The sequence below is a fragment of the Elaeis guineensis genome, chromosome 10, assembly GCF_000442705.2.
Source record: "Elaeis guineensis isolate ETL-2024a chromosome 10, EG11, whole genome shotgun sequence".
Lineage (NCBI taxonomy): Eukaryota > Viridiplantae > Streptophyta > Magnoliopsida > Arecales > Arecaceae > Elaeis > Elaeis guineensis.
Window position 1 is genome coordinate 76214586 of NC_026002.2, and position 8848 is coordinate 76223433.

General features: G+C 39.9%; 1 non-coding gene across 1 annotated transcript; it reads right to left on the reverse strand.

Annotated features, from left to right (window-relative positions):
• Positions 1-1023: 1023 nt before the first annotated feature.
• LOC140852318 (small nucleolar RNA R71) lies at positions 1024-1129 on the reverse strand. Its single transcript, XR_012135220.1, has one exon. It is a non-coding gene; the product is annotated as a small nucleolar RNA R71 (small nucleolar RNA).
• Positions 1130-8848: the final 7719 nt, after the last annotated feature.

Sequence of the window (8848 nt, forward strand, 5' to 3'; positions counted from 1 at the left end):
CCCACAAATCACTCCCTTGCATTTGCATAACCTAGACCTTAATTTAAAATCAACTAGACGTCAGCCCTAGGAATTTCGAGCTCAATAGGATAAGAAAGCTCTAGAGTTGAACCGAGTGCGGATTGGTTAATTGCTCGGTGTCTAAGGCAAGTGGTTAAAGAAAGTGGTTTTCAATTGGTTCCGTTGACTGACCTGGCCAACTTAGTTGGTGTCTAAGGAAAGCAATGAGCAGGGAACCTCCCACATCTTACGCTTACCTGGCCGAGTCAGTTAGTCAGTCTTGAGCTTGGAGTGCTCAAAAGCAATCTTGAAAGTTAGGAGCTGTCTAGATCTAAGTTAACCTTAGGATAGAGAGTCTATGATTGTTTAAGTTGATTGCAATTAACATCTAAACATTAATTAATTTCTCCCTTTTCATAGATTTAAGATTCTTAGGTTCTTCTCTTTAGATTTTCTTCATTCTTTTCTCACTTTATTATAAAAATATATATTATAAAAAAAAAAAAAAAAATATTTTTGTGTGTGCTCTACAGTATAATTGTAAGGTGTATGCGTGGCCGTAGATCGTTACGACCAAAAATCCAACCTTTTGATCCAAAAATAGAAAGAACCTTTAGAGCCAACAGACATAAAAAGATGGACCGAAATCAGGAGAATGATCCACCCAAGCAATTGAAGGAGTACTTTACTCCTTCCACATATACCTACTCTCCTTGTATTCAAGTACCCCCTGTGGAGGCCACTCAATATGAAATTAAGTCCAGTATCATCCAAATGTTACCTTCATTTTATGGACTTAGTAATGAAGACCCTTATAAACATCTTGAAGAATTTCTTGAAATATGCTCAACTGTCAAAATTCACAACTTCTCCGATGATGCTCTTAGGTTGAAATTATTCCCTTTTTCACTTAAGGACAAAGCCAAATACTGGCTACATACTTTGGATTCCATGACTATATCAACCTGGGACCAGCTGCAAGGAGAGTTTCTCAAGAAATATTTTCCCATAGGAAAAACTAATCAAATAAGGAAAGCCATAACTAGTTTTTCCCAATTAGATGGAGAAATATTTCATGAAACATGGGAGAGATTAAAAGACCTTATTAGAAAATGTCCCCACCATGCTGTACCCAAGTGGCAGTTAATCCAATGTTTTTATGATGGGCTCTCTGAAAGACATCGACAAATGGTCGATGCATCATGCGGTGGGACATTTATGCTGAAAAGTGAGGATGAGGCATGGCAACTGTTTGAAATTTTAAGTAAAAATTCATTACATCATATGTCTGCCTCTATTAGAGATAAACCCATGTTAAACTCAAAAAGAGGTGGAATATATGAAGTAGGAAATGCCATAGATATCCATCAAAAGGTAGATGAACTGTCCCAAAAATTAGATCGTCTTCTAAACACTGGACAATCCCCGATTCCACCTAATCCAATCCAAGAAGTTTGTGCATTGTGTGCAAGTCCAAACCATTTTGTTAGTGAATGCCCAGCCGCACCCCAATTTCCTGAGTTTGTGCACGAGCAGGTTCAGCAAGTCCAACAAGCTCGCAGACCAGGAAACGATCCATATTCGAACACTTATAACCCCGGCTGGAGAAATCATCCAATTTTTTCCTGGAGACCACAACCAGTGGTTGGTCCTGCCACATCTCGACCTCAATATCAGGATCCAACATATAGGCATGGACCATACCAGCAATTTCAAAATGTTCCTCAACCGTCTACTACTGGTCACAGTTCAGCTTTTGAGGAAAAAGTCCTGAAAGCACTAGAAAGATTAGAAGTCAACACTCAGACCCTTAACTCCCACACACAATCCATTGCTAAGCTAGAGACCCAAATAGGTCAACTACCGACTGCATTCAGTAGGAGGGAAGAAGAAAAATTACCTAGCCAACCTGAGAGCAACCCAAGAGGGCAATTTGTGATTGAGAGTTATAATACCCCAGAAGCTTTTTCTGAACATGCCAAATCAATCATGACTCTGAGAAGTGGGAAGGTCATTGAACACACTAGCAAAACCAAAGAGACTGACCCTAAATCTCTAACCGAATCCAAATCACCCAAGAACAAGGAGGACCTGAAAATAGAGAAGGAACCAACTGCACCGGAATCATCTTACTTGCCTAAAGCCTCATTTTCGGATGCCCTGAAAGCCCCTATTCCTGCAGATAAGAAAGGAGGAAAACTCGATGAGATGTTGGAATTGTTTAAGCAAGTCCAAATTAATCTTCCCCTTCTAGATGCAATCAAACAGGTCCCTGCTTATGCCAAATTTTTGAAGGATTTGTGTACCCAAAAACGTAAATTTAGATCACAAATCCCAAAGAAAGTACGTCTCACTGAACAGGCTAGTTCTGTCTTTCAGCATGCCACTCCTCCAAAGCTTAAGGACTCAGGAGCCCCCATCATTTCCTGTGTTATAGGAGATTATCACATTGAAAAAGCTCTTCTGGATTTAGGGGCAAGTGTGAATCTTTTACCTAGTTCGGTGTATGAACTTTTTGGATTTGGAGAACTGAAACCCACATCAGTCACACTGCAGTTAGCCGACAGATCAATTAAGGAACCACGAGAAATGCTTGAGGATGTCTTGGTCAAGGTAGATGAGTTTTACTTTCCAGTTGATTTTCTGGTTCTCGATATGGAATTAAGTGGCAACCCCAGATAAATTTCCATTATCTTAGGACGACCCTTCCTAGCTACGGCAAATGCATGCATTAATTGTAGGACAGGAGTCATGGACGTATCGTTTGGGAATAAGAAACTAAGACTGAATGTGTTTGGTGCTTCCCAAGGACCATCAATGGATAGTTGCTTCGAAGTAGATACACTAGAAGATATTATAGAAGATGCAACACCCATAATTCTAGCACCAGACCCCTCAGATACTTGCTTGGCTCACTCTGGAGTGTGTGACTTTGAGGAATATAGGAAAGAAGTTAACATCTTGTTAGATACACCACATGATAAAACCACTCCTCCATGGACAATCAAGTATGAGCCATTGCCCACATTAGCCAGTACACCAATAGTCCCATCTTTAGAATCACCACCTACGTTAGAATTGAAACCTCTTCCTGCCACGCTTAAGTATGTATTTCTAGGACTCAATGACACCCTCCCGGCAATCATTGCATCAGACTTGACCCCTAATCAGGAAGCACAATTGGTTGGTATTCTGAAGGAACATAAAGAGGCTATCGGTTGGTCCATTGCCGATTTAAAAGGAATTGACCCCTCCATTTGCATGCATCATATTCATTTTGAGGAAAATGCCAAACCCCATCGAGATATGCAGAGGAGATTGAACCCAAACATGCGTGAAGTAGTAAAGAAAGAGGTGGTAAAGTGGTTAGATGCTGGAATCATCTACCCCATATCCGATAGTAAATGGGTCAGTCCCACTCAAGTAGTACCTAAGAAATCTGGTATTACTGTGGTGGAGAACGAAGAAGGTGAACTACTTCCAACTCGCATATCATCTGGATGGCGAGTATGCATAGATTATAGAAAACTGAATGCCGTTACTAGGAAGGATCATTTTTCATTGCCCTTCATCGATCAAATCCTAGAACGGTTAGCAGGACAAAGTTTCTACTATTTTCTTGATGGTTATTCAGGGTACAATCAAGTACCTGTATTTCCGGATGATCAAGAAAAGACGACCTTCACTTGCCCCTATGGCACCTTCGCTTTTCGGCGTATGCCATTTGGGCTTTGCAATGCACCTGCTACATTTCAACGGTGCATACTGACCATTTTTTCGGATATGGTGGACAAATGTCTTGAAGTTTTTATGGATGATTTTTCTGTGTTTGGAACCACCTTTGAGGATTGTCTCCATAATCTTTCAAAAGTTCTTAAACGGTGTATGGAGATAAATCTTGTCCTAAGTTGGGAAAAGAGCCATTTCATGGTGCGGAAAGGAATTGTATTAGGACATATTATTTCTGAAAAAGGGATCGAGGTAGATAAAGCCAAAGTTGAGGTCATTTCAAAACTACCACCCCCTACTTCGGTCCGACAAATACGATCCTTCTTAGGTCATGCCGGATTTTATAGACGCTTCATCAAAGACTTTAGTAAGATTTCAAGACCTTTGTGCAATCTGTTGGCCAAGGATACACCATTTGTCTTTGATGAAAACTGTTTGAAAGCGTTCAACATATTACGAACAGCCCTGACAACAGCACCCATAATAAAACCCCCTGACTGGTCCATTCCATTTGAGATTATGTGTGATGCCTCTGACTTTGCAATAGGTGCCGTCTTAGGCCAAAAAATCAATAAGGAGCCACATGTGATCTATTATGCTAGCAAGACTCTTTCCGATGCCCAATTAAACTACACCACAACAGAAAAAGAGCTACTAGCAGTAGTGTTTGCCCTTGAAAAATTTCGTTCATATCTGTTAGGGTCTAAGGTTCTAGTTTACTCTGATCATGCGGCTCTGAAACATCTCCTCTCAAAGAAAGATACTAAACCGCGTTTAATCAGATGGATCCTTCTTTTACAAGAATTTGATCTGGAAATCCGAGATAAGAAGGGTTCTGAGAATGTGGTAGCTGATCACATCTCCAGGATCTTAGTTGAACACACGATAGGCATAGATGAGATTAAAGAAAAATTTCCTGACGAACAACTTTTCGCAATCTCTTCTAGCCGTCCTCCATGGTTTGCCCATATTGTCAATTACTTATCAACAGGATAAGTACCTTCTCACTGGACAAAACAAGAAAAGGATCGATTTTTCTCGCAAATTAAACATTATTTCTGGGAAGACCCTGAACTATTCAAATACTGTCCTGACCAAGTTATTCGCCGTTGTGTCCCCGAGAGTGAATTCCAAAGCATTCTCACTTTTTGCCATTCTTCGGCATGTGGGGGACATTTTAGTGGAAGAAAAACTGCAGCAAAAGTACTGTAGAGTGGGTTTTATTGGCCAACGCTTTTCAAGGATGCACATGAATTTGGCCGAAGTTGTCTGCGATGTCAGCAAACAGGAAATTTATCCAAGAAGGATATGATGCCGCTGACCCCCATTTTAGTAGTAGAAATCTTCGATGTTTGGGGGATTGATTTCATGGGACCTTTTCCAGCCTCATTTGGATTTGAATATATTCTAGTGGCAGTGGATTACGTATCAAAATGGGTGGAGGCAATAGCTACACGGACTAATGATAATAAAATTGTAATTAATTTTATCCAACGAAACATCATTAGTCGATTTGGCTTCCCAAGGGTGATCATTAGTGATGGGGGGACTCATTTTACGAATAAACATTTTGAAGCACTTATGAAAAAATATAACATTTCACACAAAGTGGCCACACCATATCACCCTCAAACTAATGGTCAGGTAGAGGTGTCAAATAGGGAGATTAAACATATCCTAGAAAAGACGGTTAGGCCCGATAGAAAGGATTGGTCTCTTCGCTTAGACGATGCATTATGGGCTTACCGTACTGCTTTTAAAACACCCATAGGAATGTCTCCCTATCGACTTGTTTTCGAAAAAGCTTGTCATTTGCCGGTGGAATTGGAACATCGTGCATTTTGGGCCATACGGCAATTTAACTTTGATATGAAAAATGCAGGTTCCAATAGGAGACTCCAATTAAATGAACTTGAAGAGCTACGCAATGAAGCATATGAGAGTGTCAAAATTTATAAGGCTCGAACTAAAGCATATCATGATAAATTTATTGCACGAAAAACGTTCGAGCCTAATCAAAAAGTTTGGCTCTTCAATTCTAGGTTGCGTCTGTTTTCTGGAAAACTTCGCTCACGTTGGGACGGACCTTTCATTGTAACTCAGGTATTTCCTCATGGAGCTATAGAACTCAAAAATCCTAAACAGGGGAACACTTTTAAAGTGAACGGTCAACGATTGAAACCTTACATAGATGGAATTAATGATGGAGAATTAATTGAATCTGTTGAATTAGTAGATCCAAAACTGCCATAATACTCAATTCAGTCTGGCTGAAGACGTAAAACTTAACGCTTGTTGGGAGGCAACCCAACGATTTCATATTTTTTTTTACTTTACCGCAGCTACAGGAATTTAGAACAAGAGCCTATTAATCAATGAAGCTATCTTCAACTGCCAAAGTAAAATTATCCCAGGTGCACTCTCTCCTTTTATTTTCTTTGCTTTCTTACTCCATTGAGGACAATGTAGATTAAGTTGGGGGGAGATTAATCAAATCCTCGAGTATGGTCAGAAATAATTAGTTTTGTGTATTCAAATTTTATTTTGATTAAGAGTCAATTAGGCATCCTAATAAATGAATGATTAACGGTCAAGATAATTTTAGAGATACTGAGGAATAAATTATTAAGAAAACCCAATGAATGGTAGGGTTTGAACTAGACCAAATTTTAGGAGTGATTCTACAACCCTCTTCTTACTGATCTCAATAAAGAATCTGCTTCATGAAAAATTGGGTGGAAAGATCGAGGTATGCAAAACTTCTCCTTAAAAAAAAAAAAAAAAAAAAAAAAAAAAAAAAGAGAGAAAAACAACATTGGTCTCCTACTGAGTAACCGGGCCCTTTCGCCTAAGTAAGCGTTGTGGTTCGCGTAAAAAGGTAGGCAATGTTATATATATATATATATATAAAAAAAGAAAAAAGGGGGGGACTAAATTGCAAGAAGATAATAAACCTCTTTTCCATTAAGTTAGAGGATTTAAAGAGTAAAGTGGGGAGTTGGTGAAAGAAAAGCTCTAAAATTTTTTTTAGTTAAAACTCAGCCACTAATTGGGTCAAATTGATAATCCAATGAAATATCTCTTTAATGGTCTGACCAAGTAACATCTACCTTTTGGGATGCCTAATCTACTTTTTATTCAAAATCAAGTCGGTATACAATGTTGATATATATATTTTACTCGAGGACGAGCAAAATTCAAGTTGGGGGGTGTGATAAACACTTAATTTAAGTATTTTAAATTAAGAAATTATATTTAATTTATCTTATTTATTAAGAATTTGATGTTTCTTTCGATGTTTTACAGGAAAGGTGATCGCTGATACAAAGAGTCCGATTCATAGATCAAAAAGATTCAAGTTTGAAGAAAATTGGACTTAAAATAAAATTAAAATAAAAGAAAGACACATCTGGTATTATAGAAAATGAAGATACTATGCAAGAAATCTAAAAAGAATATAGAAGTCATTATTAATGAACTTTTGTATCCTTTTGGAATATATAAATAAAGGTTCACGTGAATAAATGCTGGGCGCATGAAGTCTGGCACGCATGATATGAATTCAAAAGAAAAAAGATGGCGCGCGTGAATTCAAAAGAAGAACCAGGCGCGCGTGAACGCGCGTGAACATGCGGGAAGCTGGCGCACGGATGCGGGACGCGGCGTGGACGTACGGAAGCTGGCGCACGGACGCGGGACGTGGGAAGCTGACGCGGTTTGGACGCGCGGCGCGGACGCGGGGACAGACGCGGGACGCGGCACGGACGCGGGCAGGACGCGGGCAGGCGTGCACCGCAGACACAGTGGCGAGCAAATTAAAGAAAAAATTTTTATTTGGAAATATTTCAAGTGGAAAGATTTGTATTTTTTTTAGTCCCACATCGAAAAACCATGTAAAACTCCTCCCCCCTAATATCTATAAAAAGGCTTTTGTACTCCCATTAGAGGGGGGAGCCCAGAAATTCTTCTAAAGCCTTGCATAAAGGAATAGAAAGGGACTACTTCATGAGCAGCTAGGCTAGCAATCTCGGGAGTGGAGAAAAAATTTTGTAACGACACAGAGATGGTTTATTGTTCTAAACTTTTCTGTATTTCTTTATATGCAATAAAGATTATGCTTTTTATTTAAATTGTCATGAGTTCTTTATTTGCTCCCTATCATATGCTTTTATTTATGCTTTCTTGTTAGACTAATATTAGGAACAACTTTTACTTTCCGGAGACGCGTCGTGATCTACGGATATGGGGCATGCCGAGGAAAGAAGAGTTGGTTACCTAGTACTTTCCAGAGACGCGCCGTGATCTACGGGTAGAGGAAAGAAGAGTTGGTTACCTAGTACTTTCCGGAGACGCGCCGTGATCTACGGGTACGGAGCGTGCCGAGGAAAGACAGGTATTTTTCCTAAGATTAATCACATCTATTTAGTTAAAAAAGAGATACAACTCTGCTAGTGCAAATTAATTCAAAACTCCCGAGCTCTTTATTTTTTTTAATTACCTCAATTTTACGATAATTTATTTTCTAAATCAAAAACAACGCTTCTTTCTTTTACCTTGCAATTTCAATTTAGCCCAAGGTCCCTGAGGATACGATCTCGACTCATCCTACCTACGTAGTGAGTAGAGTTACTTTTGATGCTATCAACGACTACGCACCACTTTGTCCTTACATGATAGACTGAGTTCTGTGCTAATAGAAGTGCACTCTGGCTGTCACAGTGCACTCTAATGGCCTCCTGAGTAAGGCCCATCTCTGTCAACAAACCCTTTAGCCAAATTGCCTCCTTAGCTGCTTCTATCAGTCCGATGTATTCTGCCTCTTTACTGGATAGGGCCGTGATAGGCTGCAGACTCGATCTCCAAGAAATAGGACCTCCATACAGGCTAAAGATGAAGCCTGTCGTAGACCTCCGGGTATCCACATCTCCACCGAAGTCTGCATCTACATAATCGTCAATCAGCCCCTGAGCCTCCCTGGACATATCAAAGTATCCCACTGCACCTCCTCACTGTCCGTAGTAGATGCCAAGTCCAACAGATCCCGCCAGGTATCTGAATATCCACTTCAGAGCTCTCCAGTGCTCCCTGCCAGGCTGCGCCATGAACCTGCTAACCTGAC